The sequence below is a fragment of the Lygodium microphyllum genome, chromosome 30, assembly GCF_053477565.2.
Source record: "Lygodium microphyllum isolate KBCC chromosome 30, Lygodium_microphyllum_v1.1.10, whole genome shotgun sequence".
Classification (NCBI taxonomy): domain Eukaryota; kingdom Viridiplantae; phylum Streptophyta; class Polypodiopsida; order Schizaeales; family Lygodiaceae; genus Lygodium; species Lygodium microphyllum.
In genome coordinates, this window is record NC_141164.1 from 167,501 (window position 1) to 177,500 (window position 10,000).

Below are 10,000 nucleotides of genomic sequence, written 5' to 3' on the forward strand. Positions count from 1 at the left end.
GGGGTGTGCCGTGACGCGGGGTGGGGTGGTGTGGATGCAGCGGGTTTTTCGAGGTGGGGTGGGGTGGTGTGGATGCAGCGGGTTTTCCAAGGTGGGGTGCGCGGGGGCGTCGTGGGGGGGTGACGCGGGGTGGGGTGGGTCGAGCGGGGTTTTCGGAGGCATGGCGGGGTGGCGTGGAGGGAGCGGGGTTTTTCGAGGTGGGGTGCGGGGGGGGCGTCGTGGGGGGGTGCGCCGTGTCGTGGGGGGGTGACGCGGGGTGGGGTGGGTCGAGCGGGGTTTTCGGAGGCATTTGTGGTGTGGCGTGGAGGGAGCGGGGTTTTTCGAGGTGGGGTGCGGGGGGGGCGTCGTGGGGGGGTGCGCCGTGTCGTGGCGGGTGACGCGGGGTGGGGTGGATCGAGCGGGGTTTTCGGAGGCGTGGCGGGGTGCTGTGGAGGGAGCGGGGTTTTTCGAGGTGGGGTGCGGGGGGGCGTCGTGGGGGGGTGCGCCGTGTCGTGGGGGGGTGACGCGGGGTGGGGTGGGTCGAGCGGGGTTTTCGGAGGCGTGGCGGGGTGCTGTGGAGGGAGCGGGGATTTTCAAGGTGGGATGCGGGGGGGTGCGGTGGGGTGGGGGGGTGCACCGTGTCGTGGGGGGGTGACGCGGAGTGGGGTGGGTCGAGCGGGGTTTTCGGAGGCGTGGTGGTGTGGCGTGGAGGGAGCGGGGTTTTTCGAGGTGGGGTGCGGGGGGGCGTCGTGGGGGGGTGCGCCGTGTCGTGGGGGAGGTGACGCGGGGTGGGGTGGGTCGAGCGGGGTTTTCGGAGGCGTGGAGGGAGCGGGGTTTTTCGAGGTGGGGTGCGGGGGGGCGTCGCGGGGGGATGCGGTGGAGTGGGGGGGTGCACCGTGTCATGGGGGAGTGACGCGGGGTTGGGGTGGTCAAGCGGGGTTTTTGGAGGAGAGGTGGGGTGCTGTGGAGGGAGCGGGGTTTTTGGAGGTGGGGTGCGGGGGGGCGTCGTGGGGGGGTACGCCGTGTCGTGGGGGGTGACGCGGGGTGGGGGTGGTCGAGCGGGGTTTTTGGAGGAGAGGTGGGGTGCTGTGGAGGGAGCGCGGTTTTTCGAGGTGGGGTGCGGGGGGGGTGCGGTGGGGTGGGGGGGTGCGCCGTGTCGTGGGGGGGAGACGCGGGGTGGGGTGGGTCGAGCGGGGTTTTCGGAGGGGTGGTGGTGTGGTGGTGTGGCGTGGAGGGAGCGGGGTTTTTCGAGGTGGGGTGGGGGGGGCGTCGTGGGGTGGGGGGGTGTGCCGTGTCGTGGGGGGGTGACGCGGGGTGGGGTGGGTCGAGCGGGGTTTTTCGAGGTGGGGTGCGGGAGGGGGGGATATGCGCCGCGTCGTGGACGGGTGCGGTGGGGTGGGGGGGTGTGCCGTGTCGTGGGGGGGCTGACGCGAGGTGGGGTGGGTCGAGCGGGGTTTTCGGAGGCGTGGAGGGAGCGGGGTTTTTCGAGGTGGGGTGCGGGGGGGCGTCGTGGGGGGGTGCGGTGGGGTGGGGGGGTGCGCCGTGTCCTGGGGGAGTGACGCGGGGTTGGGTGGGTCGAGTGGGGTTTTCGGAGGCATTTGTGGTGTGGCGTGGAGGGAGCGGGGTTTTTCGAGGTGGGGTGCGGGGGGGCGTCGTGGGGGGTGCGGTGGGGTGGGGGGTGTGCCGTGTCATGGGGGAGTGACGCGGGGTTGGGTGGGTCGAGCGGGGTTTTTCGAGGTGGGGTGAGGGGGGGTGGGGGATATGCGCCGCGTCGTGGGGGGGTGCGGTGGGGTGTGGGGGGTGTGCCGTGTCGTGGGGGGGCTCACGCGAGGTGGGGTGGGTCGAGCGGGGTTTTCGGAGGCGTGGTGGGGTGGTGTGGAGGGAGCGGGGTTTTTCGAGGTGGGTTGCGGGGGGCATCGTGGGGGGGTGCGGTGGGGTGGAGGGTGCGCTGTGTCGTGGGGGGGTGAGGCGGGGCACGGTGGGTCGAGCCTGGTTTTTGGAGGAGTGGTGGGGTGCTGTGGATGGAGCGGGGTTTTTCGAGGTGGGGTGGGGGGGAGGCGCCGCGTCGTAGGGGGTGCGGTGGGGTGGGGTGGGGGATGTGCCGTGTCGTCGGGGGTGACGCGGGGTGTCGCGATGCCCCCTCCCCCCCACCATGCCCCGACATGACGCGACGCGCCCCCTCCCCAACATAACATGACAACCCCCCTCCCCCCCCATGACATCCCCCCATCCCCCATGACACGACACGACGCGATGCACCCCCCCCATGACGTCCCCCCCTCAAAAATTCGCCTCCCCCCTCAACACACACCACCCCACCCCTCTCCCCCCTCAAAAATTCGGCCCCCCCATGACATCGCCCCCACCCCCCATGACACGACGCGACGCGACGCGCCCCCCCATGACACGACACAACGCGACGCGCCCCCCCCCTTCCCCCCTCAACACACACCACACCATGTCGCGACGTGCCGCGCCCCCCCCCCCCCCCCCCCCACCATGACATCCCCACCCCACCCCCCCCCACCCATGACACGACACGATGCGATGCGCCCCCCCCTCCCCGCCCCCCCATGACACGACACGATGCGACGTGCCACCCTCCCCTTAACACACACACCCACCCAATGCAATGCCCCCCCCCCCCCCCAACACACACCACACCATGTCGAGACGCACCCCCTCCCCCCCCCCCCCCCCCCGTGCCCCATGGCCTGACACGACGCGACGTGCTCCCCTCCCCTTAACACACCCACCCACCCTCCATGATGCCCCCTCAATAATTCGCCCCCCCCCCCCCTCAACACACACCACACTACACCACCCCTCCCCCCTCCAAAATTCACCCTTTGTGGGATTTAGGTTAGTGCGCAGTTCGGCACCGTCCTGTTGTCTTAATCAATCAACACCCTTTGTGGGATCTAGGTTAGTGCGCAGTTCGGCACCGTAACCTAGCTTTCAGTTCATCCCGCATCACCAGTTCTGCTTACCAAAAATTGCCAGTTCTGCTTACCAAACCCGGCTGTCGTGTCGTGTCATGGGTGGGGGGGATGTCATGGTGAGGGGGGGGGCGGCATGTCACGACATGGTGTGGTGTGTGTGGAGGGGGGAGGGGGGTGGGGTGGGGATTTCATGGTGAAGGGGGGGGGGGGGGGGGGGGGGCAAGTCGCGACATGGTGTGGTGTGTATTGAGGGGGGGAAGGGGGGGGCCGAATTTTGGAGGTGGGGGGGAGGGCGCATCGCGACATGGTGTGGTGTGTGTTGGGGAGGGGGGGGCGTCGCGTCGTGTCTTGTCATGTCATAGGGGGGGGGGCATCGCGACATGTTGTGGTGTGTGTTGAGGGGGGAAGGGGGGGGAGGGCGTGTCATGTCATGGGGGGGGAGGGGGGGGCAGAATTTTTGAGGGGGCGTCACGGTGGGTGGGTGTGTGTGTTAAGGGGAGGGAAGCACGTTGCGTCGTGTCATGTCATGGGGCGGGGGAGGGGGGCGTCGCAACATGGTGTGGTGTGTTTGGGGGGGGGCCTCATGGTTGGTGGGTGTGTGTGTTAAGGGGAGGGGGGCACGTCGCGTTGTGTCATGTCATGGGGGGGCGGGGAGGTGGGGGATGCCATCGGGGGGGGGGGATGTCATGGGGGGGGCGCATCGCGTCCTGTCATTTCATGGGGGGTGGGAGGGATGTCATGGGAGGGGGGGATGTTGGTGTGGTGTGTGTGGACGGGGGAAGGGGGGGGCGCATCGCATCGTGTCGTGTCATGGGGGTTGGGGGGGGGGGCGCATCGCGTCGTCTCGTTTCATGGGGGGGGTGGGGATGTTGGTGTTGTGTGTGTGGAGGGGGGAAGGGCGGGGACGCATCGTGTCGTGTCGTGTCATGGGGGTTGGGGGGGCGCGTCACGTCGTGTCGTGTCATGGGTGGGGGGGGATGTCATGGTGAGGGGGGGGCGGCACGTCGCTACATGGTGTGGTGTGTGTGGAGGGGGGGCGCGTCGCATCGTGTCGTGTCATGGGGGTTGGGGGGCGCGTCACGTCGTGTCGTGTCATGGGTGGGGGGTGGGGTGGGGATGTCATGGTGGGAGGGGGGGCGGCACGTCGCGACATGGTGTGGTGTGTTTTGAGGGGGGGAAGGGGAGGGGCCGAATTTTAGAGGTGGGGGGAGGGCATGTCGCGACATGGTGTGGTGTGTGTTGGGGGGGGGACGTCGCGTCGTGTTGTGTCGTGTCATGGGGGGGGCGACATGTTGTGGTGTGTGTTGAGGGGGGAAGGGGGGGGAGGGTGTGTCATGTCATGGGGTGGGATGTCATCGGGGGGGCGCGTCGCGACATAGTGTGGTGTGTGTTGAGGGGAGAAGGGGGGGCGCATCGCGACATGGTGTGGTGTCATGTCATGGGGCGGGGGGAGGGGGATTTCATGGGGGGGGCGCGTCGCCTCGTGTCGTGTCATGGGGGGTGGGGGGGGATGTCATGGGGGGGTGCATCACATCGTGTCGTGTCATTGGGGGGGGGGGCGAGGGCGGAGTGTCGCGACATGGGGTGGTGTGTGTTGAGGGGGCATCGTGTGAGGTCATGGGGCGGGGGCGATGTCATGGGGGCGGCGCGTCGCGTCGCGTCGCGTCATGGGGGGGCGCGTCGCGTCGTGTCATGGGGGGTGGGGGGATGTCATGGGGGGCACGTCGCGTCGTATCGTGTCGTGTCATGGGGGGTGGGGGGGCGCGTCGCGTCGTATCGTGTCGTGGGGATGGGGGGATGTCATGGGGGGAGGCGGATTGTCATTTTATGTTGGGGAGGGGGCGCGTCGCGTCGTGTCGTGGCATGGTGGGGGGGAGGGGGCGTCGCGACACCCCGCGTCACCCACCACGACACGGCACACCCCCCCACCGCACCCCCCGACGACGCGGCACCTCCCCCATCCCCACCTTACCTCGGAAAACCTCGCTCCATCCACACCACCCCACCACGCCTCCAAAAACCCCGCTCGACCCACCCTGCCCCGCGTCACCCCCCCACGACACGGCACACCCCCCACCCCACTGCACCACCCCACGACGCCCCCCCGCACCCCACCTCAGAAAACCCCGCTCCCTCCACACCACCCCACCATGCCTCCGAAAACCCTGCTCGACCCAACCCACCCCCCATCACCCCCCCTCCCCCACGACACGGCACACCCCGCCCACCCCACGGCACCCCCCCACGGCACCCCCCCGCACCCCACCTCAAAAAACGTCGCTCCCTCCACACCACCCCCCCACGCCTCCGAAAACCCCGCTCGACCCACCCCACCCTGCATCACCCCCTGCGACACGACACACCCCCCACCCCACCGCACCCCCCCATGACACCCCCCGCACCCCACCTCGGAAAACCCCGCTCCCTCCACACCACCCCACCACGCCTCCAAAAACCCCGCTCGATCCACCCTGCCCCGCGTCACCCTTTCACGAAACGGCACACCCCCCACCCCACCGCACCCCCGGACGATGCCCCCCGCACCCCACCTCAGAAAACCCCGCTCCCTCCACTCCACCCCACCACGCCTCCGAAAACCCTGCTCGACCCACCCCACTCCCCGTCACCCCCCACGACACGGCACACCACCCCACCCCACCACACCCCCCCACGACGCCCCCCCGCACCCCACCTCGAAAAATGTCGCTCCCTCCACACCACCCCCCCACGCCTCCGAAAACCCCGCTCGAACCACCCCACCCCGCGTCACCCCCCCACCCCACTGCACCCTCCGACGATGCCCCCCCGCACCCCACCTGGAAAAACTGCGCTCCCTCCACACCATCCCACCATGGCTCCGAAAACCCTGCTCGACCCACCCCACCCCGCGTCACCCCCCCACCCCACCGCACCCCCCCACGACGCCCCCCCGCACCCCACCTCGAAAAACCCGGCTCCCTCCACACCACCCCACCACGGCTCCGAAAACCCCGCTCGACCCACCCCACCCCGCGTCACCCCCCCCACGACACGGCACACCCCTCCACGCCACCGCACCCCCCACGACGCGGCACATCCCTCGCGCACCCCACCTCGAAAAACCCCGCTCGACGCGCCGCACGTCACCTCACCCCCCACGACATGGCACACCCTCCCTCCTTAGAAATCTCAATCCGCAATGAAACGGCGCACACACCCCACTGCACACAACCCCCTCCCGCGACATGGAACCACCCACACCCTGACGGACCTCCTCAAAAAACCCCCCCACGACATGGCACCACCCAGCCCCCCCGCGACATGGCACACCCTCCCTCCTCAGAAATCCCGGCTCCAACAACCCGCCCTCCCTCCTCGGAAAACCACGCTCCACCGAACTGTTAGAAATGCGGGATCTAGAGCATGACATAACCGGAAGCTATGGAGGATGGAAGGAGAAGTGTAGACTCATGATGGAATGGACACTGTTTGTTACACAAGTGAATTAGGTTCCAAGATTGAGACTTGGACTCATAAACACAATCTTGTGTATGTGGACAATGACATTGACACTTTACTGAAATGAAAAGAGTACTATCATTGCGTTAAGAAAGGAAGCAAGTACAATGCTTTATAGGAAAGTAGGAAACTGCAGTAGGCACCATTGTGCATATGGGATAAGTTAGCCTGCATATCCTTGACCCTGAGACTCCATACAAAGAGGCTGTTTGAGTGTGATTGCTGATTCTCAACACCCCTCCTCAATCACAACTAGGAAAGGCACAAAGTGTGTAGAGGCTGTAATGAGAACCACCTGCAAAGTGTGGGCATACCACAGACATGGCAAAACACCAGAGGCTGTTGCAGAAAAAGCTAAGTGTGGGTACCATAAACATGGTGAACATCCAGAGGCTGTAACAAGGGCCTCACAAAGTGTACAGGGACTGTAATGCCAAGTTACATAAGGAGTTTTACAAAGCTTATGGCAGGAAGCATTAGGGCAAGGAAAATACAAGGCTATTAAAACAGTCTATCAGAATTATGAGAGTACAAGGACTGATGAGTCTTGTCCTTCCGATCCTGGTGGTCTTCATCTTCATCTTCTTCTTCCTTTGCTCCATTTTCTTCTTCTTCTTTGACTGCGACTAGATAGGCCTTTTGGGATCTCTTTCTTGCGTGGCAGAACTTCTCGGTGTGTCCGGTCCTTTTGCAGAAGTCACAAAAGAGCTGATCTTTCTTGCCTTTATACCTGTTGCCAACATATAATGCATGCTCATCTCTAGAGGTACTTGGTTCTTCTTTAGTTTTTAGCTTCTTTTCTTCTTCTAACAGTGATGCCTGGATATCAACAAGTTCAGGATTTGGCATGTTGATTAGAGTTGTTGATACATTATTATATTCAGGAGGCAAGCTCTTAAGTAGAACACCGATGCAAACATCTTCATCCATTTTAATGTTGATTCCTGCAAGTTGGGTTAGGAGTCCTTCCATGTAATTAAGATGTGTGGCAAGTGATGTGCTGGACTTCATTTCAAGCCTGAAGAATTCAATTAGGAGACCATACTTTGATGATTTAGATTGTGTACCGAACAGGGTGTCAAGTCTTTTCCATGTATCCTGTGAGGTCTCACAGTTATCCACATGATGGATATAACTGTCATCTAGCTCCAATTTGATAATGGCCTGGGCTCTGTCATCATTCTTTTGCCAAGTAGTTGCAAGGTCCGCGTCCCGTGGTTTCTTCTCTTTGCCATTTGTGATGGCCCAGAGACCCTTCTTCATCAGGATGAGCTTGATGCGGGTTTGCCAAGTGTGGAATCCGACTCCTTTGAATCGAGCATTTGGCGAGTCTTTGCCCATGTTAGATTTACGGGAACAGTAGCAAATCAACTTCAGAATTTATTAGATTTGAGCAACAGAAGAATTGATTGAGAGACACAAGTGCTAAAAAGCACTAACTGAGTGTCAATGAATACCAAATCTGCAAAAGTCTTTTACTCCAAGTGATCTTCCCCTTCTTGATTTGATGCTGATGCCTTCAGATCTGAGTGACAGTACTTTAACGAACTTCAGAGAGTATTGCTCAGTGATTAAAATCACTGTTGATAACTTCAGTGAGAGAAACAGTGAAAAATGTCAAGATTTTGAAGCTTTTGGCTATGGTGGAATTAGGGTTTCTGAGACAGGGGCCTGGTTTTTTGCTGATTGCAGGAGCTACAGTGCATCATTTTCAAAACTTTTTACATATCTAGGAATCTTATGTCATGGGCTACCAAAGCCCCATGGAGATTGTCCAGATCGCGGGCTGTACGGCGCACGTAGAGGCCACGAACAGAATCGGCGCAGATCTGGACAGCGACAGTGAATTTCTGCAATGCTGGAGCCAGGGAGCATCAATGTCATCGATTATTGTGCCAAGATGAAGCGCCTTGAGCAGAGGAACAACTCTCCAGAAGAAATCGTGGGCTGAAATGGTCTGATTGAAGAGTTATGGAAGCTCCAAGCAAGGTAGGTCCTGTCTGGCTATGGCAGACACAGAGCAGAGATTGGGGATTTTCACAATGCTGAGCTCCAGATGGTCCAATGTCCTGGATTGATGTGATACAGGGAAGCTTTATGAGTTGGGGAATACTTTTCCAGAAGGAATCTCCAAGAGATTTGACCTCTGGAGTGAGATATAAGCAGTTCAATCTGATAGGGTGCTGCTGGCTATGGCTGCCATGGAAGCTTCAGTGAGAGTAGAGTTGAGAAAAGAAGTCATACACTGACACTGAGCTGGATGGAGGTTCAGAAGAATCAAGAGAGGCTGGAGAAGCAATGCCATGCCCAACTGGGCTCTGATACCATGTTAGAAATGCGGGATCTAGAGCATGACATAACCGGAAGCTATGGAGGATGGAAGGAGAAGTATAGACTCATGATGGAATGGACACTGTTTGTTACACAAGTGAATTAGGTTCCAAGATTGAGACTTGGACTCATAAACACAATCTTGTGTATGTGGACAATGACATTGACACTTTACTGAAATGAAAAGAGTACTATCATTGCGTTAAGAAAGGAAGCAAGTACAATGCTTTATAGGAAAGTAGGAAACTGCAGTAGGCACCATTGTGCATATGGGATAAGTTAGCCTGCATATCCTTGACCCTGAGACTCCATACAAAGAGGCTGTTTGAGTGTGATTGCTGATTCTCAACACGAACCCCCCCACAACATAGCACACCCTCCGCTCCCAAAAAACCTCGCATCGTGAGGAGGGGGTATCACGTGAAAGCGAGGTAGAGGGAGGGGCCAGGCACGACGTACGCAAAGACAATCGCGACGAGGAGAGGAGGCACCGCGTCATGGCAAGGCGAGGGGGTTTGCTACCATGATGTCAGCATTGGAGAGTCAAGACGTGATCCGAGGGGATTTCCATGCCACAGTCTCGAAACAAGCATGCAAAAGGGTGCAGCACCAGGACTTCCCGGGAGGTCACCCATCCCAGTATTGTTCTGGCCCAAGCGCGCTTAACTGCGGAGGTCTTATGGGATCCGGTGTATTAGCGCTGGTATGACCGCACCACGAACACAAAGGAATTCCAAAGAGCCCTTGTATACTCACAAAGTGGCACGAGAGAGCTCAAGAGCGAGGCATGGCGGCATGCCATGCCGTTCATGCCACGGAGGACGCGAGTCAACGCGAACCCTAAACCCCGCGCACATGGAGGCGACGCACTGAAGATTGAATGCCGCCGTCGCATGCCATTTCTAACAGAAGGGCAAGCATCCACGTGAAGAGCACCCCGTGCACACATAGGCGACGACGTAGAAAAGATCGAGCCGCAGAATACGTGCCACGGAGGACACGTGCCCACAGCATGCCACAAGGCGGTGGGGGAGAGGGGGGCATGCCATTCATACCACGAGGACCCGTGTCCACGCGAGCACTGAACCCCGCGCACATGAGATTCGAGTCATAGGATACGTGCCATGGACGAACTCGGAATGCCATCGGGTACCCTTGATGACACTGTGGGCGAGCATCCACGCGAAGAGAACCTCGCGCACATAAAGGCAACGAGGTAGAAAAGATCAAGTCATAGAATCCACGTCGCG

General features: G+C 61.0%; 1 non-coding gene across 1 annotated transcript; it reads right to left on the reverse strand.

Moving 5' to 3' along the window:
- Positions 1–9,348: 9,348 nt before the first annotated feature.
- Positions 9,349–9,467, reverse strand: LOC148009426 (5S ribosomal RNA). The gene has a single exon (XR_015689838.1). It is a non-coding gene; the product is annotated as a 5S ribosomal RNA (ribosomal RNA).
- Between the last annotated feature and the right edge of the window lie 533 nt (positions 9,468–10,000).